Consider the following 22,676-nt stretch of genomic DNA (forward strand, 5'->3'; position numbering starts at 1 on the left):
AATAGGCCAATTATGTAGCTATATGACATAACTAAACGGAGGTTAATATGAGACAGTGCAACGGGAAGCCATATAATGAAACCGAAATGATGTCTAGGGTTCTACAAGGAAGTGTTATAGGCCCTCCACTGTTCTTAATCTGCATAAACGACTTAGTAAACAATCTGAGCAGCGTTCGTAGATTGTTCGCTGATGATGCTTTTAATTTTTAGTAATCAGAAGATCGAAAGGAATTGCAAAATGATGTGATAAGATATCAGCATTGTGGGAAAAGTGGCAATTGGCCGTAAACAATGAAAAGCGTGAGATCCTCCACATGAATACTAAGGAAGTTCAGTTAAATTTCGATTATACACAAAAACACACAAATTTTAAAGTTGTCGATTCAAGATTTTGAATCTGATTTATTGTTGGTCATACTCCAAGGGATTTAGAGGATACCGTAATCTTACGCAAAGGAGTGAAGAACGTAGATTAGATTTATGGGAAGAGCTCGAAATTTTCAAACACTTAGAGAAAAACGCTGACTACTTATTAAACGATCATCTTCAACTTGCAAGTAGACATTTCTTAGAAGGCTTTAAACCTCTACTTCTGGCCGAGTTACCAAGTTTACCGCTCGGTGCTGGCCTCCGTGTAGTGTTCGTTTTCCTCAAAATTCAGTGACAATACGTCTCTTGTTATTTTACTATGTGCTTTGTTATCCACAGTTAGTTGATGTTCAACATTTTAGTAGTGAACCATCTTTGACCTATTTCCCTTCCTCTTTTTACTTTTAGTGTGTTTTTATTGAGCCTACAACATTGTGATTTCTAGGCATATACACTGTTTAATGAGGCTTCGTTCATAATTTTACTGGTACCCCCCCCCCCCCTTTCTAGTACATTTGCTCATATGGCATGCTTTGTCAGTATGACCACACCACTTAGCATGATGCTTTACAAGTGATGATCTACACCACCACCCCCCCCCCCCTACTTCCACCCCCATTCTCTTCGCAAATTGTCTTTTAATATTTGAAGTTTCTCTATCACAGTGTGTCCTTCCAGCATGACAGGGGTCAACCAACTGGATGCGTCTAGTGTTGGGCCTCTTGTACAGTGATAGTGTTCACTGAAGCGGCTTTGCTTTGGCACTCATGTTCATTGTGGTTACATATTCACGCACTAGTGCTTCTCGTGCGGTTCGCGCATTTTGCAAAGAGTCTGCTCTGTTTACATGAGCCTGCAGGCTCTTTATTAAGCCATCAGACTTTAATAACACTATTTTTGTCCCTCTCTCCTCCCTCTCCTCCCCCTCTTTTCAACTATTTAGTTAATATGCTATTCCTGTTAATAATATGTACTAGTAAATCACACATGGTGCTCACTGCAGCTACGCGCATATGGGACGCGAAGGAGAGCTACCTACCAGAGGTTACTTAGCGCTGGTGCCTCTATTCTTCAGCCTGTTGGCGCTTGGCATTATCTCTGAATGATACATATTTTCGTTCTACAGGATACGATGTCACGTTTTATATTTAAATGTCAGTTTTATACAATTTTTTCGAGTGGCATACTGTATGTTGTTGTATCTAGCGTCAAATATGTAATATTTTAAAAACTTCTAAGACAAAGCCTTACAGTAGACGGCATCTACTTTTACACAATGTATTTTAAACTGTGATTTAGTGGATGGCATGCACTTGACAGAGTCAGTGACTACCACATTCACTATAAATAATGTTATTTTACGTATGCTTCCCTAAAAATTCTTTTGTAAACATTTCCTGTAGTTTTGCGTATTGTAATGTTACGATCTTTGTTCCAAGTACTATGTCGGAATCTCGTTAATAGGTAAAACATCTGAAGAAGATGATTTTAAAACCGTCACAATTTAATAAACCTACAGTATGTTTTGTAACTCGTTTGTCCTTGTTTCTATTCATTGAAGCTATTGTCGATTCAACTAAATATCTAGGAGTTACAATTATGCATCTTTCGCCAATTTTTCAATCACCAATGTTTTCCTCCAAATGCCAAAATAATTTTTTGACTCACATCTACATAGAGAGTAATGGCCAGAGTAATAAAATATGAGAAATCAGTGCTCGCTCAGAAAGATTAAAGTGTTCATTTTTCCCACGTGCAATTCGTGAGTGGAACTGTCGAGAAATAGTCTGCATATGGTTCTGAGAACTTTCTGTCGAATACTTACGTGCGATTAATGAGTAGACATGTTCTCGTACATGTAGGCTTTTAGATTTGTGTGGAAATGTCTCCTGGAGAATGTACAAATAATTTACGGTTGAATATTCCTTTTCCATTTTCTTGTATGGCAAACGGTATAATCAACAAACGGCCTGGAGGTGAAACAGGTAGCCACATACGAATTTCAGAACCAGAAACTATGCTTCGTGTTGGCAGTAAGCGGAGAATACGTATAATATACGATGCACTTCCACGATGACATTCACCAAATAGCGCTTCCAGCAAAGCCTAGAGGTAACACCGCGTTTCAAAAGCTATGACTCTCTTTCAGTTGGCGGGTTCGTTTTTTAGTGGGAAGACAGAGACTGAAATACCACCATTCAATAGAAAATACTTGTCTGATGTTCTGCAAAATTTTTGTTTATTTGATCACAAACCGGGTTTCAGCTCATTAGGCCACCGTCAGTTGATAAATAAATGTCGCAAACATGTAGAAAATGACGAGGGACTTACACAGGTATTACTCATACAGATGCAGAAGATAGAAAAAAAAATGATGAGACGTAGAGCGTGTCAAAAGAAAGTATGTTATGCAGAAGTAGAAACATTTTACTAAAAAATGAAAAATAAAGTATTTTATGTGGGTATCTTTACATATAACAACAGATAAACAATAAGCTTGAATTCATATTTATGTAATATTCATAAAAGTGAAACTTAATTTAACACAGACGAGATCTGGTTTGGTCCTTTAAAACTGAGGTGTCTATGTATGTCAAATGTTTAGTGATTTCAAGTATTTCCAGAAAAGTCTTTTTCTGCTATTCTTAACAATATGCAAAACTCCTCATGGGTAGTTTTCTGTTAAAAGATGTATCACAAATGATGAATCTCTCTTTCCCATTCTACAGCTTCTCTCATCTATAAACTGCCATAGCTCTACCTGACTGACCACCATATACTTTTGCATAGTGCTTGCAGATGTTTTTATAGACGCCAATCTGTGTCAAAGTCTGCAGTTTTTTTTTACTGCCGAATAAAAACTTAGAGACACTGTTGTTGTTATAAAATGCAGCTCTGTAGTTGCGAAATATTGTCAATAAATGGGAAATTTGCACCAATTTTTGTAATCACTGACTACAAAAATGATGTAATCCTACGCATTTTCCTTTCTCGTAGCATATTAGCTAACAGCGTAGAGGTATTACACTAATGTGAGTGAAGTCTGAGAGACTATGTTCATAGTAACTACAGAGAGATGCTGGAAAGAAGAAATAAAAACAGGTCAGAGAAATGGTTAGAGTATGTAAGCAACAGAACTAGCAGGTATATACTTTTCCACCGAGACCCACGGTTTCGTCAAACCCTTTATTCCAGGACGCATCTTTTAGCTACGGCAACACCACAATACGTTGCTCATACGAAACAGAAGTATCTCTTGACTTACTACAAGAGTAGACGCGTTCCAGATGACGTTACCTACCAGGAGACAAGTTCTCGCGCCTGATATCGCGAGACAGCCCTGCGGCCTCCGCCTGCGGACACGACAGGCCCAGCCACCGCCCCCGCATTCCTTGAGCAGGGCTAGCCACGCCTCAACGACCCCCCCCCCCCTCCCCCCCCTCACACACACACTACCTGTCGAGGTCAAATTGCTGCCGCCGAATGCCAAACCACCCTCGCCTCCACAGTAGTAGCGTCCGAGCGCTCTCACATCTCTCGGTTAACCAGAAAATAGGTTTGCCCCACTGCAGTAAATACATTACCTCGTTTTATAAATACCATGTGAAATGGCACTGAGGCACCTTAACCTTTATACACCCATATGATTTATGGTCCGATTCATAGGAAGGAGAAAAGGAGAAATAACATCCAAAACAATCAACATCAGTTAACACTTCACGTACCACCAACACGACGTCGTTAGCAACAGAACTAGATCTCGATTTCGGAAAGGAAATTATTTGTATGTCCATCCTTTTGACTGGAAGTATGAGGGGCTCCAGCCGTTCACTACTGTAAAAAAATGAAACACTTACAGGCGTATTTGTGATGCCATTTATTGCATAGCTACCAGTTTCGGCGCTTCAGTGCACCATCTTCAGGCCTTACTTGATGCTGAAGGGGTTATCACGATACATGTACACTGAAGCGCCAAGGAAACTGGTATATGCATGCGTGTTCAAATACAGAGATGTGTAAACAGGCAGAAAACGGCGCTGCGGTCGCCTATATAAGACAACATATGTCTGGCGCGGTTGTTAGATCGGTCACTGCTGCTACAAAGGTGCGTTATCAAGATTTAAGTGAGTTTGAAAGTGGCGTTATAGTCAGCGTACGGGCGATGGGGCACAGTATCTCCGAGGTAGCAATGATGTGGGTATTTTTCCCGTACGACCATTTCACGAGTGTACCGTGAATGCCAGGAATCCGGTAAAACAGACATCGTTGCGACTGGAAAAAGACTTCAAGAATGGGACCACCGACGCCTGAAGAGAATCATTCACAGTGACAGAAGTGCAACCCTTCCGCAAATTGCTGCGTATTTCAATGCTGGGCCATCAACAAGTGTCAGCTTGCGAACTATTCAACGAAACATCATCGCTATGGGCTTTCGGAGCCGAAGGTCCACTCTTGTACCCTTGATGACTGCTCAGCACAAAGCTTTACGCCTCGCATGCGCCCGTCAACACTGATACTGGACTGTTGATGACTGGAAACAAGTTGCCTGGTCGGACGAGTCTCGTTTCAAATTGCATCGAGCGGATGGACGTGTAAGGGTTTGGAGACAACCTCATGAATCCATGGTCCTTGCAAGTCAGCAGGGGACTGTTCAAGCTGGTGGAGGCTGTGTAATGGTGTGGGGCGCGTGCAGTTGGAGTGATATGGGACCCCTGATACGTCTAGATACGACTCCGACATGTACACGTACTTAAGCATCCTGTCTGATCACCTGCATCCATTTATGTCCATTGCGTATTCCGGCGGACTTGGGCAATTTCAGCAGGACAATGCGACACCCCACACGTCAATAATTTCTAAATACTGGCTCCAGGAATACCCTTCTGAGTTTAAACGCCTCCGCTGGCCACTCCCCAAACATGAAAATTATTGAGCATGTCTCGGATGCCTGGGAACGTGCTGTTCAGAAGAGATCTCGACCCTCTCGTACTCTTACGGATTTACGGACAGCCCTGCAGGATTCATGGTGTCAGTTCTCTCCAGCACTACTTCAGACATTAGTCAAGTCTGTGCCACGTCGTGTTGTGGTACTTCTTTGTGCTCGCGGGGACCTACCAGTTTCTTTTGCTCTTCGGTGTATAATGGGCATCCGTTGGCAACACAACTGGATTACACTGACTACCTGCAACTGTGATGCCATCTCTCCGCCCATCGACTGTCAACAAAACTCGAATTATTTGTGGCATTGGTGAGAGGACATATCGACATTCAACTGATTTAGGACAAAAATTAATTCAGGCGACCAAACAGAAAATTAAGCCCCATTCCTAAAGGTTTTCTGTCAACCTCATTCGCTGTCTGCCGTTCGAAAAAAAGAACCTTCTGCGTGATGGAAACTTTGCTTACACCAATAATATCAAACCCACGAAGAAAATTTTTGGTAGCAATGTATTTTCCACCTTCACAAAAAATTTTCGCGCGACTCTTCATTAGGGTCATATCTAGAAGAACTACTGCATGCACGGCATTTCTATGTGGTATCAAGTCACGAAAAATACTGCCCACTGATCTGTAATCACTTGTTACTCATATTACAATTTATAAACTGTGTTACTCTAACACACCTGCTGATATAAGCTTCACTGGCTTCGGCAGTGTATAAACATCTACTCTGATAACATTGCTCTAATTTTCATAGCAGAATATCAATGCAAGCAGCCGAAATTACTAATCTGTCCTGTGCCATCGTGACAGTATAGAAATATTTGGGTTTCTAGTAATCTGATTACTACTTCACCTTTATCAGTACTTCAGTCGTTCTTTTCGTCTGTAACTCTCCAACACACATACTTGTCGACAATGAAGAGTCTGAAGTAGATAATGGCAAAATGAAAGAAATTCAACTTGTTAACTTCATTGTTAAGATTTTATTTCTCTTAGGTAGGCTTCGTAATATTACCTCCATTTATGTGCAGTGATGAGTGACAAGCTAATCAGGATGGTGGTGTCGAAAAGTAGCCGATACCGCTAAGAGTCAGTATGGTCCGGTTTTCAGCCATATCCTTCCAGAAACGTATTGATCAGAGCTGCCTTACGAATGGAAAACAGAATAGGCCACAGTCACCTACAAGACAGAAACAGAACTGTTCCACGGAACTCCCATACTGTATTATTCACCTTCGACGGATACACAACGAAGTTTTCAGCTGAAATGAAGACCTCTTACATGAAGATACATCTACAGACAGAGAAGTGACGTTCACTGTGTCCCAGCAAAGCACTACTGTTCATGTTAATGTTAATGGTAAAGCTGATATTATTGCTCCCCATTTCAGACTTGCCACAAAAGACGCTGTTAGCTGTGGCTATGTTTCATCCAATAAAAACTTCAGTAATATCCAGTTAGAACTTGGAAAGCTAAGACATCAGAGTCGAGCAAAGACAGGCATCCAGCGGTCAATATAGAGGCGTGTAAAGTTGTGTACTTCATGAAAGATAAAAATGCAGTCGCATGAAAACGTATTTTAAAAATTCTAAAAATTGATTTCAGGATGTAAATATGCTAAATAATGATTGATTCATAGGACGTACACAATGTTTCGAGTCGACACCAACCGTCTCTGAAGAGCATACTTTTTTAAAGAAGATGCTGTCTTCAATCTCTTGTTGACGTACTACGTACATGAGAGATCTGTACGATTGTGGGAATTAACAATAACAACTGTCCAAAAATTACATTACATTAAAGTCACTCTCGCATAAATTTAAAGCAGGTATACAAACATTCTAAGATGAGTCTCATTCCATGCTAGATAGCTTAGCACGAGAACTGTCCAGCCGGGCAGAATTCTGTTTCTTTTTGTTCAATGTATCACTGATTTCTTGAACACTTGAGTATGGTGGCAACTGGAGTACTGTACATGACACCCTTAATAAGTCGAAATAAACATAAAAATAACATGTGACGTTAAGTCATGATAAACTATCAACCACTGAACTAGAATTGCAACATCTACCCACTGTTCACCAAGACGGTAATTCGCTGTGTCTCACTCATCAACAAAGAAATGCGCTGGGGCTTTGGATGCTGAAACAATGAGTAGTTTGTCCGCAAGTTCGCAATGAATGATATATGCAATGAATGATTTACAGAAAACGATGGTTAGTTTCCAAGAGAAGTATGCTGTCGACAACCTTTTGGTGAAGATTATTTTCAAACAAAAAACAAACTCTAACATTGAAAACTGTATTCTGTCCAGAGTTAAACGATGTCCAACTTACTAGAAATGAACAAGTTCGGATTTTAGACAAACAAATCAACAGAAAATATTAAAGATTGATTAGTAAATTACATGGTAGAAATAAACAAGACAGTAAAAGCGACAGTAGGGGAAGAAAATTTAAAAGTCGTTCCAGACATACACATTAAACAGGAAGAAAGAAATGAGCAGTTCCAAGGCATATATAAGGACGATGCGGAAGGTGACTATAACGTCACACACTGATGGTATGGTGCTGTTCCATTTGGTTTTTGTTTCATGTCGTAACTGTTTCAGTTACAATATAATCTGATCAAAAATTTCTGGACACACCTATGTTGTGCGGAATTGCCTACTAAATGTCATGAGCGGCGGATACACCAGTCTGGGAGGCGAGAATTGTATTGGTGACGTGATCGTGAAGCGGAAAGGCCAAGGAGCGACCATATCTAACCCAACGTCAGGCATCTACATCTACATCTACATCCATACTCCGAAAGCCACCTAACGGCCTGTGGCGGAGGGTACCATGAGTACCTCTATCGGTTCTCCCTTCTATTCCAGTCTGGTATAGTTCGTGGAAAGAAAGATTGTCGGTATGCCTCTGTGTGGGCTCTAATCTCTCTGATTTTATCCTCATGGTCTCTTCGTGAGATATACGTAGGAGGAAGCAATATACTGCTTGACTCATCTGTGAAGGTATGTTCTCGAAACTTCAACAAAAGCCCGTACCGAGCTACTGAGCGTCTCTCTTGCACAGTCTTCCACTGGAGTTTATCTATCATCTCCGTAACGCTTTCGCGATTACTAAATGATCCTGTAATGAAGGGCGCTGTTCTCCGTTGGATCTTCTCTATCTCTTCTATCAACCCTATCTGGTACGGATCCCGCGCTGGTGAGCAATATTCAAGCAGTGGGCGAACAAGTGTACTGTAACCTACTTCCTTGGTTTTCGGACTGCATTTCCTTAGGATTCTTCCAGTGAATCTCAGTCTGGCATCTGCTTTACCGACGATTAATTTTATATGGTCATTTCATTTTAAATCACTCCTAATGCCTACTCCCAGATAATGCCAGAGTTAACTGCTTCCAGTTACTGACCTGCTATATTGTAGCTAAATGATAAAGGATCTTTCTTTCTACGTACTCGCAGCACATTACACTTGTCTACATTGAGATTCAATTGCCATTCCCTGCACCATGCGTCAATTCGTTGCAGATCCTCCTGCATTTCAGTACAATTTTCCAAAGTTACAACCCCTCGATATACTACAGCATCATCCGCAAAAAGCCTCAGTGAACTTCCATGTTGTGCGCAAGATCATTTATATATACTGTGAACAGCAACGGACCTACGACACTCCCCTACGGCACACCTGAAATCACTCTTACTTCGGAACACTTCTCTCCATTGAGAATGACATGCTGCGTTCTTTTATCTAGGAACTCTTCAATCCAATGACACAATTCGTCTGATAGTCCATATGCTCCTACTTTGTTCATTAAACGACTGTGGGAACTGTATCAAAAGCCTTCCGGAAGTCAAGAAATACGGCATCTACCTGGGAACCCGTGTCTATGGCCCCTCTGAGTCTCGTGGACGAATAGCGCGAGCTGGGTTTCACACGGTCGTCTTTTTCGAAACCCATTCTTGTTCCTACAGAATAGATTTCTAGTCTCCAGAAAAGTCATTGTACTCGAACATAATACGTGTTCGAAAATTCTACAAGTGATCGACGTTAGAGATATAGGTCTATAGTTCTGCACATCTGTTCAACGTCCCTTCTTGAAAACGGGTTGACCTGCGACCTTTTTCCAATCTTTTGGAACGCTACGCTCTTCTAGAGAACTACGGCACACTGCTGCAAGAAGGGGGGCAGACGTCATGTGCTGACGGAGACTGTCAAACATTGGAGAGGGTGGTTGTACAAAACTTAATAAAACTAGAGGAAGGAATGACTGGCGAGTCCCAAATTGCTACCAGGAGTCCAGCTGGCGCAATGACTGTGCGTAGGTAATTAAAAAGAATGGGGTACAGTGTTCGAGCAGCTCCTTATAAGACACGAATTTCTGTAGTCAATGCTAAGCGACTCTTGAAGTGATGTAAAGAGCAACTGGACAGTGGGTGACTGGAAACGAGGATTTGGAGCGATGGATCACGTTGTATCCCGTGGTAATTCGATGGATGGGTTTGGGTTGAATGAATGCCTGCTGCCATCATTTGTAGTACCAAAACTGAAGTACAGAGAATGCGGTTTTGCGTTGTGGAGGAGTTTTCAGGTGGTTAGTGCGTGGTCACTTTATTGCTCTTACGGAAACGCTAAGCACCGAAAGATGTGAACACATTTTACAACATTCTGTACTGTGTACAGTAGAGGAACAGTTCAGGGATGGCGATTGTATCAGAATGACAACATACTCTGTCATGAAACAGCATCTGTAAGGCAGTGGTTGGTGGACAATAGCATTCCGGAAATGGACTGACCTTTCAAGACTCCCGACCTAAACCTAATGGAAAACCTTCGCTCCAGACCATAGCCCCCAGTATCACTACCTACTATGGTTTCGGCTCTTGAGGAAGAATTGGCTCCCATTCCTCGACGGACATTCAGACACCTCACTGTAAGTGTCCCCAGCAGATTTCAAACCATCATAAAGGCGATGGGCGGACACACCACGTGTTATTGCCCAGGTACTTTGGGTCAAACAGTACATGGAAGCGCTATACGAGGGAAACAAACTTGAAGACAGTATTATAGAAAGTGCTGTGGAAGGAGATCAAGACAAGTAAATATGTAACTTCAAGAAGGGCACTAAAAGATCTAAGCCGAAACAAGGCTGCTTGAGTAGGCGACAATTACTGAGTGAGAGTTATTGAGATTCTGGAAGACAAAACTATTCCACCGATTATATTACATATACGAGACAGTGCGAAATACATTCGGGCTCCAAGAAGAATGTAAAAATAGTCGTTCCGAAAAAGGCAGATGAGGTCAAATGTGAATATCACCGAATCATGTCATTATTGCCAACCAGAGGCACGAATAATGGAAAAGCTGATAGCAGTTAACCTCAGGGAATATTCAGCACATCAAATCAAACATCTTTCAGCCATCTAGTTTCCAACCTTACTTTATTTGGCAACCAGTTTCAGCGTTTTACTACGCCATCTTGAGGCTTGCTGTAGTGATGACTTCAATCATCATCCTCCGACCCAGTTATATACAGGTTAAAACGGTAGGACGAATGGTTACGACACACACAACCCAACTATTAGTTAACAGTCATTAAATTTTGTATTAGAACCAGTCTACCAAAGAACTATAAATATTTATTTCTTGGACATTCATACTGTTCTGCAACATGTTCGTGGTAAACAAATCCACCACGATTGTGTAATACTTTTATTGAGCGAAGTCTTACACTGCAGAAGTAGATATACACCAGCACTATCAGTCCGCTTGCTCTAATCATAAGGGGCACCAAGGCGTTCGACTGTATGCGTTGTTGCTACCACGCAGGGAGGCCCGGGTTCGATTCCAGGCAGGGGACTGAGTGTTGTGTGTCCTTCATCATCATTGACTCGCAAGTCGCCGATGTGGCGTCAACTAAAGAGGAGTTGCAATATGGCGGCCGAACTCCCCCGCATGGGGCCTCCCAGCCAACAATGCCATACGATCATCTCATCTCTCTGTTGAAACAAGATGCATCTTCCCACGCCGGGCTTGAAAGTTAGGATTCTTTGCAACTACAATTTCGGATGTTATTTGATGGTACACGTGTGGTAGATGTTTACCTTCTAATTGTTTGGGCATGGACATGACGTTCTACTACTGCTAGACTTCAGAGGCACCTGATGATGAGGCTAAGACCCCGAAACCGTGGCAGTGTATAGCGATTATTATCGTGTAAGACTTCGGTCAATAAAAGTATTTTACAACAATGACGGATTTGTTTACCATGAACATATCAAAGAATGTATGGGTTTTCAATGAGTATTTTGATAACGATAATTAGATGTTGTTTGTTGGAGAATAGTGAGTTGTTACCATCTAGCACACACAAGACGTAGCTGATGGTTTACAGTAATTCAATGTTGCATTAGATACAAACAAACAAACCAATTATAGTGAAGCCATTTCATCTCTTTTGGGTCGTCAAGCATTTTTAGGGCGATGCACAAATTGTTTAAGGATAAATGGAACACATGTAGTGCAGAAACCACATTATATTTTATTTATGGATTATTCCGTCGCTTCTTGATAGAACAATTCCATATTGAGGGTAGAAGGTACTACAGATAATCTCCTATTCAACAGCAAGGACAAAACAGATAAACTAAGCAACAGTGGGGTCTACAAAATGACCTGCACTGACTGCAAATAAACTATACATTGGTCAAACGGGCCGGGCCATATCAACAAGGCTGATTGATCATGAATGCAGCTGGAGATTAAATAAATCAGACTCCACCTTTAACTGAACATGTGCTCAAAGAAGGACACAAATATCTAACACACACAGAAGTGCAACATATAGCCAACAAAGGCAGAAAAGTCAGCCTAGTAGAAGCACCTGAAATTAACAAACACTTAGCCCTAAATCCCCAGCTGGTTCTAAATCACCAATTGCAACTGAGCACATCACCACTCTTAAACTTTACACAATAAAGTAAACCTGCTACTAACCACAAAGTGTCCCAATAGTAAACAAATTCACACCCCAATATAATGTAATATCCCTTATGTGTTTACATTCCTTACTGTAACTCAACTGTAACAATGTAACATTTGGTATATATTAATGCACAATTTTGTAAGAACAAAATGTAGCCGCCAAAGAAAACATCGCTGTTGTACAACCAACAATTAATGTCCTGTGCATCTGTTCACAACAAATACCAAAAACTGTAATTTTGTAATAATGTGTAATCTAAATAATTCTAATTGCTGTCATACATGATACTGACAAACCATAAAATGTGATTTATTATGTTAAAGAACGGTTTTACAGAATAAAAAGCCAAAAGTCCCGTTTGACAATTCCAAAGACAATACTACAACTAAAGATCGTATGTTTGTGCGTTGTGTCTTAGTCCAGAATGTTTGGTTCGTAAGAAAACAAGCTCCTTGTAAACAATAGCCAGAAGTTATTTGAAGATAGCCTAATAAGCCGAAAACTAGTTCACACAAATAAAAATCAGTAGAACGAAAAACTGCCTAAGTGTTATTCAAACCTCAACACATTATACTTCATCATTTGCAGTCACATTCAAGTCAAAAACACAACGCGTGTTGCTAACTTCTCAAACATTCAAACATTCTTTGCGCTGCAGAAGCGAAAGACATGCAATACGTTGCTTTAATTAGACGGGTGCACCCATCTGGAGTGGGCGTGATAGCCCGAAACCGGTAATGACATTAAAATAAGGCATTTTAAATACATACGGAAACAAAACCGCAACGCCAGGAAGCAGATGCACGACATAAACGGAAGTTGGAAGGCGTGTTTCTACATCTGAAAGATGGTGTCTATTCTAATTTATCCAGTCACATGACAGAGCCGTTAGTAGCGCCACTATGAGGATGCAACTCGGTTTACGTTAAATACGCGCTGCAAGGGTTGTGAGCGTTAGTTGACTTTGAGATTGTACGTTGTTACTTGATGCCAGTCAAGAATGCCTTTAAGGCGACAAAGACGCCATTTTCAGCTTCCCACTCAGTTTGAACTTGGTCGTGTAGTATATTTGCAGTAATGTAGCCACAGTAAAAGATTGCTGTTAGCGGTGGTCACAAGAATGTACGATCGCAAGAAGATCGAGCTCCGGATGGCCACATGGCACTACGGAGAGGGAAGACCATCGTGTTCGGCGTATGGCTCTGGCGCAACGTAACTGTATCTTGATCAGCAATTTGAGCAGCAGCTGGCACCACATTGACACAACGAACTATTACAAAGCGCCTACATGAAGGATTGCTCAGAGCCAGAAGCCCTGTAGCGTACATTCCACTGACCCCAAATGATCGCCCATTTGCGACATCATTGGTGTCAAGCGGCAGCTGATTGGATGTCAGCGTCGAGGTCTGTTGTGTTTTGTGATGAAACCAGGTTCTGCCTAGGTGCCAGTGGTGGGCGTGTGTTAGGAGACCAGTTGAGGGTATGCAACCAACCTGTGTGCTTGATAGAGACACTGGACCTACACCTGGAGCTATGGTCAGGATCACGGTTTCTTATGATAGCAGGAGCACTCTCGTGGTTGTCCCACGCACCCTCAATGCTGATTCGATCCTTAGTGCTGTCGTTCATGAACAACATTAGAGCGGTGGTTTTCCAACAGGATAACGCTCTCCCATATAGGGCTGTTGTGACTCAAGATACTCTACACATTACCTCGGCCTGCTCGGTCACAAGATCTGTCTCCAATCGAGCACATATGGGATATCATTGGGCAACTCCAGCCTCATCCACAAACAGTAGTAGCAGTCGCTGTATTGACTGACCAAGAACAACAGGCAGGGAACTCCATCACATAAACTGACATTCGGCACCTGTGTAGCACAATGTAAGCACGGTTTTGATGCTTGCATTGAATATTCTGGCGGTTACACTGGTTCTTAGTATACCAGCATCTCACATTTTCAAAGGCTTATCTCGCTCTTTTTGACCTTGCATGGTTAATCATTTAAATATGTTGCCTATACAAATATATTTCCGAAATTTCATTACTCTACTGGCCATTAAAATAGCTACACCAAGAAGAAATGCAGATGATAAACGGGTATTCATTGGACAAATGTATTATACTAGAAGTGACATGTGGTTGCATTTTCACGCAATTTGGCTACATAGATCCTGAGAAATCAGTACCCAGAACAACCACCTCTGGCCGTAATAACGGCCTTGGTACGCCTGGGCATTGAGTCAAACAGAGCTTGGATGGCACGTACAGGTACAGCTGCCGATGCAGCTTCAACACGATACCACAGTTCATCAAGAGTAGTGACTGGCGTATTGTGACGAGCCGGTTGCTCGGCCACCATTACCAGACGTTTTCAGTTGGTGAGAGATCTGGAGAATATGCTGGCCAGGGCAGCAGTCGAAGATTTTCTGTATCCAGAAAGGCCCGTATAGGACCGGCAACATGCGGTCGTGCATTATCCCGCTGAAATGTATGGTTTCGCAGAGATCGAATGAAGGATAAAGCCACGGGTCGTAACACATCTGAAATGTAACGTCCACTATTCAAAGTGCCGTCAATGCGGTGACCGAGACGTGTAGCCAATGGCACCCCATACCATCACGCCGGGTGATACGCCAGTATGGCGGTGACGAATGCACGCTACTAGTGTGCGTTCACCGCGATGTCGCCAAACACGGATGCGACCATCATGATGCTGTAAACAGAACCTGGATTCATCCGAAAAAATGACGTTTTGCCATTCGTGCACCCAGGTTCGTAGTTGAGTACACCATCGCAAGCGCTCCTGTCCGTGATGCAGCGTCAATGGTAACCGCAGCCATGGCCTCCGAGCTGGTAGTCCATGCTGCTGCAAACGTCGTCGAACTGTTCGTGCAGATGGTTGTTGCCTTGTAAACGTTCCCATCTGTTGACACAGGGATCGAGACGTGGCTGCACGATCCGTTACAGCCATGCGAATAAGATGCCTGTCATCCCGACTGTTAGTGATACGAGGCCGTTGGGATCCAGCACGGCGTTCCGTATTATCCTCCTGAACCCACCGATTCCATATTCTGCTAACAGTCATTGGATATCGACCAACGCGAGCAGCAATGTCGCGATACGATAAACCGCAAACGCGATAGGCTACAATCCGACCTTTATCAAAGTCGGAAACGTGATGGTACCCATTGCTCCTCCTTACACGAGGCATCACAACAATTTTTCCGCAGGCAACGCCGGTCAACTGTTTGTGTATGAGAAATCGGTTGGAAGCATTCCTCATGTCAGCATGTCGTAGGTGTCGCCACCTGTGCCAATCTTGTGTGACTGCTCTGAAAAGCTAATCATTTGCATATCACAGCATCTTCGTCGTGTCGGTTAAATTTCGCGTCTGTAGCACGTCATCTTCGTGGTGTAGCAATTTTAATGGCCAGTAGCGTAATTATATTTTGTGTTTTGCAATTTTTACTTTCCATCAGTGTATTTATTGCTAGTTGGGACTTTCATCAACATATTCTTCTTTTCTTCCTCTTCGATTTACGCCTAGGATTTAGCATTTTCGTCCTGCGTAGGCCTCTTTCCTTCCTCTCCTCCAGTCAGAGATTTCGGTCTTGCATTGCTACTTGTATTTTTCCGATTTTAGCACTGACCTTCCTGTTCTTCTTCTTCTGGACGGTACGCAGTTGAAAATCTTCCTTGGCCATTTATGTTTAGATCTTCTCCATAACTGCCCGTCACTCACTCACTGGTCATACCGGACTCGAGATTCCATTATCGCAGCAACGTATTTTCGCCATCTGTCCCTGTCTTGGGCTATTTCCTTCCATTCCCCTTCAATACCTAGGCTCCTCAAATCAGCCTTCACATTGTCCTCCCATCTACGCCTCGGTCTCCCCACAGGACGTTTCCCCTCTAGGTGCCCTACCAGTACTCTGCGCGCTGCCCTGCCCTCATCCGTTCGAGCTACGTGACCCGCCCATCGCAGCCTACGTGATTTAATAATACTGATTATGTCGGGCTTGAATAGAGTTCGTAAACCTCTTCGTTGTGCAGCTTTCGCCACTCTCCGCTAATGTCATCCCTTTTTGCTCCGAAAGTTTTCCTCAAAATTTTGTTTTCAAATACTCGAAACGGCTTTTCATTTTGCACAGTGAGAGACCAAGTCTCGCACCCATACAGCATAACCGGTAGAATAATAGTTTTGTATATTCTAATCTTTAAATTCCTAGACAATATCCGCGATGAAATTAATCTATTAAGTGAGAAGTAGCATGCATTTCCCGCCCGTAATCTCTTCTTCAGTTCGGATTCAATCTGATTTTTCGAAGTGATGTCCACGCCTAGACACTTAAATGTGTTCATTTCCTGATCTACTGCTGTTGGCATTCTAGTAGTAACCAGGTATTTAGTTTCGTCTTCACTTATCCTTAGACCTACATCTTCACTAGCCTTGATTAACGCATTCGCATATGCAGTTACAGATTCTTTCCTATCGCTAATGATGTTTAGATCATCTGCATACCCTAGTATCTTAATATTTCCATTTAACTCCACACCCTCTGAATTATTTGCTGCCATTCGTACAATATATTCTAGGACTAAATTAAAAAGTAGCGGAGACAGGGCATCTCCCTGCTGAAGTACGTTCTTTATTACAAATTCTTCTGACTCCAATTTCCCCACGCGTACTCTTCCTTTTGTTTTTCAAACTGGCTTCTATAAGTCTAACATACTACTTTGGTATTCCAAGTTCCAAAAGAATTCTGTACAATTTTGATTGCAATACTGAATCATATGCTTTTGTAAAATCTATGAAAGGATTATGAAGTAGTTTATTGTATTCCCATTTCTTTTCCAAAATTTGACGCCTATACCTACCCGTACGATTTTTGATCGAAAAACAACGGCGCATTTCAGCAAGATTCAGCACCGCTAAAATAACAAAGACAAACACTGCCTGATGCCAGTGTGTGGTGTGTTTCAGGGCTCCCGGCCTCCGGTGTCTCCTTGCGGCCCTCTCGGGCTGAGATGACCTAAGAATGTTCCTTCTTTTCTGCGCATTCGCTTTATTCTCCGCGTGCGCTCCTTTCCGAGGCATTCGCTGCCTCAGAACTCCATTACGGCAGAGAAGCCCTTTCAGCGTGGCTCTTATTACTCGGCCTTTCACCGCAGGCGGCAGGAATTCTCCGGCTTCCGCGCTCGGCCCGAGCCTCCCACCCCAAGGTCACGGGCCCACGTGTTCTTAGCGCCGCGGCTGCCGCTGCGACTGCGCCGTCACCCCTCCTCTAGGGGCGGCGCCTCTCGCATCCCGCGGGTGACTTCTCGCAGCAAATGTGTGTGTCGGTTCACACGCACTGTCTTTGTCCTCTCGTAAAAGAACCTACGTCGTATTAGGATCCCGCGAAGTACGAGGTGCATTCAAGTTCTAAGGCCTCCGATTTTTTTTCTACTTAACTACTCACACGAAATCGATGAAACTGGCGTTATTTCTCGACGTAATCGCCCTGCAGACGTACACATTTTTCACAACGCTGACGCCATGATTCCATGGTAGCAGTGAAGGCTTCTTTAGGAGTCTGTTTTGACCACTGGAAAATCGCTGAGGCAATAGCAGCACGGCTGGTGAATGTGCGGCCACGGAGAGTGTCTTTCATTGTTGGAAAGAGCCAAAAGTCACTAGGAGCCAGGTAAGGTGAGTAGGGAGCATGAGGAATCACTTCAAAGTTGTTATCACGAAGAAACTGTTGTGTAACATTAGCTCGATGTGCAGGTGCGTTGTCTTGGTGAAACAGCACACGCGCAGCCCTTCCCAGACATTTTTGTTGCAGTGCAGGAAGGAATTTGTTCTTCAAAACATTTTCGTAGGATGCACCTGTTACCATAGTGCCCTTTGGAACGCAATGGGTAAGGATTACGCCCTCGCTGTCCCAGAACATGGACACCATCATTTTTTCAGCACTGGCGGTTACCCGAAATTTTTTTGGTGGCGGTGAATCTGTGTGCTTCCATTGAGCTGACTGGCGCTTTGTTTCTGGATTGAAAAATGGCATCCACATCTCATCCATTGTCACAACCGACGAAAAGAAAGTCCCATTCATGCTGTCGTTGTGCGTCAACATTGCTTGGCAACATGCCACACGGGCAGCCTTGTGGTCATCTGTCAGCATTCGTGGCACCCACCTGGATGACACTTTTCGCATTTTCAGGTCGTCATGCAGGATTGTGTGCACAGAACCCACAGAAATGCCAACTCTCGAGGCGATCTGTTCAACAGTCATTCGGCGATTTCCCAAAACAATTCTCTCCACTTTCTCGATCATTTCGTCAGACCGGCTTGTGCGAGCCCGAGGTTGTTTCGGTTTGTTGTCACACGATGTTCTGCCTTCATTAAACTGTCGCACCCACGAACGCACTTTCGACACATCCATAACTCCATCACCACATGTCTCCTTCAACTGTCGATGAATTTCAATTGGTTTCACACCACGCAAATTCAGAAAACGAATGATTGCACGCTGTTCAAGTAAGGAAATCGTCGCCATTTTAAGTATTTAAAACAGTTCTCATTCTCGCCGCTGGCGGTAAAATTCCATCTGCCGTACGGTGCTGCCATCTCTGGGACATATTGACAATGAACGCGGCCTCATTTTAAAACAATGCGCATATTTCTATCTCTTTCCAGTCCGGAGAAAAAAAATCGGAGGCCTTAGAACTTGAATGCACCTCGTAATATGTACCGCCCAGTACAAACATCTCATTTCTGAGGATTGTTTCCTGACTTTTCTTTAACCTTAATTGCCTTTTGTTTTTTCTTGTAATATCTGTGGAAAAGCTCTGAGGCGGCAATATTTTTGTTGTGTCGAGCTACACGCTAAATAAGTAAATAAATAAAGGCCATCGCAGCACGAAGTAATTTCGAATGCACACACTAACAAATAACGACAATGCCAGAAAGTACAATGAAATGAACACCCTTAGCTCCTTACAGGCGTTGACATACGTCAACATGGACAGATGAAAATGTGTGCCCCGACCGGGACTCAAACCCGGGATCTCCTGCTTACATGGCAGACACTCTATCCATCTGAGCTACCGAGGGTACAGAGCATAGCGCGACTGCAGGGATTTATCTCTGGCACGCCTCCCACGAAACCCACATTCTCAACGTATTGTCCCATCCGAAAGAACAGATACCATCTTAGTAAATATATGGTTAAGACTCACCGGCCACTTGACCACCTTCTTCTTCTTTACGAATGCACAAACAGTGCCCGAACTCTTACGGGAATCGGCAACGCGCCGCGAGTAATGAGTATAATGGGTGGGGGCACAACGAATGTAGTGCGGGACAATACGCTGAGAATGTGGGTTTTGCGGGAGGCGTGCCAGAGATAAATCCCTGCAGTCGCGCTATCCTCTGTGGCCCCGGTGGCTCAGATGGATAGAGCGTCTGCCATGTAAGCAGGAGATCCCGGGTTCGAGTCCCGGTGGGGGCACACATTTTCATCTGTCCCCGTTGACGTATGTCAACGCCTGTAAGCAGCTAAGGGTGTTCATTTCATTGTAATTTCATTCTAACGAGCTGCTTGGTCACCGATGGTATCTGTTCTTTCGGACATGTCCGAAAGAACAGATACCATCTTAGTAAATATAATGTCAGAAAGACTCAATGATTTATTCAAGAGAAAACGTTTCACAAACTGAACACGTCACTGATGCGTTGGTCCACCTCATGTCTTCAAAGAAGCAGTTATCCGGTGGCCATTGATTGATACAGTGGTTGGACATCCTCTTGAGGGATGTCGTACCAAATTCTACAATGAAGACTTTAAAGAACGGCTGTTTCAGCTGCCGAGAATTCTTTCGGGTTGTATGGCCATGGTCCATGGAACTCTTCTATCACTGACGTTTCGTCCAAAGCTACGTTTGACATCTTTGGAGGTACTCCTGGTTGTGCCGAGTCTTGCCGACTGACGAGTCGGACGCCGAAGAACGGCCTAAATACCGTGTAAAGTGGGCGTGATCTGGATTTCACATGATAGCAGAGATAAACCTTGTCACGGATAAAATATATCTATCGATCATAGTACGTGAAAGATAAAAACTTGTCATCGATTCTATAGCGCCACTGTCCATACATTGCTGAGTTTCATAGCTTCTTTTACCAGGAGTACCTCCGAAGATGTCCAACGTAGCTTTGGACGAAACGTCAGGGATAAAAGAGTTCCATGGACCACGGCCATACAACCCGGAAGAATTCTCGGCAGCTGTACCAAATTCTGTCCAATTGGCGTGTTAAATCGCCAAAGCTCATTGGAGGGCACTTCCCATAATGCTCCAAATACTGGGAAGAGATCTGGCGACTTTGCTGGCAAAGGTAGGGTATGGTAAGAGCGAGGACAAGCAGTAGAAACTCCCGCCGTGTGCGGGCGGACGTTATCTTGCTGAAATGTAAGTCCAGGTTGGCTTGACATGAAGCGCAACAAAGCGGGGTGTAGAACATCGTCGGCGTGCCGCTGTGCTGTAAGGATACGGCGGATGACAACCAGAGGCTCCTACCAAGGAAAAAAATGGCACCCGAGGCCATCACTCGTGGTTGTCACACTCAGGTTGCGACACTCAGGTTGGTATTCCACCGCTGATCGGAGCATCTCCAGATGTATCTTCGGCGCCGGTTGTCTTTGATTTTAGTAGAATTGTCTTCAGTGATGAGTCCCGCTTCAAACTGAGCAGCGATGACCATCAAAGGCATTCCTGGAGACGCACCGAACAGCTGTGGGATGCCAACCTGACTGAAACCTGCCATACGGCCCCCACAACCAGGAGTGATAGTATGTGGTGCCACTAATTTTGATAGCAGGACCCCTTTGGCTGTCATCTGCAATACTCTCACATCACAGCAGTACGTCGACGATATTCTACTCATTGTTTTGTTGCTCTTCATGGCAAGCCATCCAGCTCTTACATTTCAGCAATATAATGCCCGCCGGCACTCAGCGAGAGTTTCTACTACTTGTTTTCCTCTTTACCAAACCGTACGTTGGCCACGAGGCCGGATCTCTTCCCTGTTGAGAATTTTGGAGATTTGGAGGGCCATTCAGCTAGCTCCGGATTTTGACGATCTAACGCGCCAATTGGACAGAGTTTGGCACGATATCCCTCAGGAGGACATCCAACAACTCTGTCAAAGAATATCAGGCCGAATAACTGCTCACATAAGAGCCAGAGATGGACCAACGCGTAATTGACTTGCTCATTTTGTGAAGCTCTTCATCTTGAAGAAATCATCGAAGTTTTTCGAAATTGTAATCATTCGTATGTCCGTCCACGTACTTCACATCTACCGATTTCTGCACCATTCGGATAACTCCTTCGTGGTACGTCATTTTTTTTTCTTTTTTTTTAGTGTCTGAGTCCCAGGGAAATTTTTTATCCTGTCTTAGCTGGGCTACCCGCGGCTACAAGTGCAACTCACTTACTCAGTTTAGAGGACCCCACAAAAGAACTCACTGATCACGATGGTGTGGAACTAGTAATAGGCGGGCAAGTGGCCCACCATCGATGACATAAATTACGTCAGTGAAGTGGTGTGTATGTGCTAGGCCAATGGTTCTCGAAATTTTTGCTCCATGGCTCCCTTGACCTCAACACGAACATGCGGAGCTCATTTAAACATAATATCCGACTCGAATTTCAGGGCAAATAAACTTCAGTCTCGAAACAAAATGAGTAATTTCCATTGTTATTACATCGTATTCTTACAACGAAGCCAGTGAGATGGGTGGGCTTCCTTCTACATCATCAAGTCTTCAAATCTCGGCACAAGATTGATAACTGTGACACGCATCTCTTTCTCCACATTCATTAGCGATATTTATTTCGTGTCGATGATTATCAATGCTGAAAAGAACAACCTCAAATATGTAGAATTTTGCAAAAGGTATCAAAACTCTGTGGATCTTTTTACTCCCATGCAGATGCTCTATGTACACCACGTGCAAAAACTGAAGCAGTGGTACTGAAACGATCTTCGATTTCAATGAGAAGTCTTAAGAAATATCAGTAATATGGTCTTGTTCCTCAATGGGAAGTGTTTATGGAAGCTCTGTATTGAAAGGAGCTTTGATCCAGTTGTGTTGATTAGCTTCTTCTGGAAAATACCCAAAAAGTAATCAATGAGTTCAGTCAAATGTTCCACAGACACAGACTTAAATTCTTCACTTAAGTTAAAGTCATTGGCTTCTAAAAACGTGTAAAGAGCAGTGAGAAAATTATTCAACCTTTCCTTCCATCACAGTAGTTTCAATTTGAAGGCTGAAATTTTATCTTATAGTTGGATAATATTTGTGTCATTACCCTGTAAGA

At 43.2% G+C, this 22,676-nt stretch overlaps 1 long non-coding RNA gene and 1 other non-coding gene across 3 annotated transcripts in view; both read left to right on the forward strand.

Annotated features, from left to right (window-relative positions):
* LOC126456700 (uncharacterized) overlaps positions 1-22,676 on the forward strand; it is a 447,971-nt gene that overhangs the window by 174,964 nt on the left and 250,331 nt on the right. The gene's annotated exons all lie outside the window — the stretch shown is intronic.
* On the forward strand, positions 19,734-19,807 carry Trnat-ugu (transfer RNA threonine (anticodon UGU)). Its single transcript has one exon. It is a non-coding gene; the product is annotated as a tRNA-Thr (tRNA).

This window comes from Schistocerca serialis, chromosome 2 (genome assembly GCF_023864345.2).
Source record: "Schistocerca serialis cubense isolate TAMUIC-IGC-003099 chromosome 2, iqSchSeri2.2, whole genome shotgun sequence".
Classification (NCBI taxonomy): Eukaryota; Metazoa; Arthropoda; class Insecta; order Orthoptera; family Acrididae; genus Schistocerca; species Schistocerca serialis.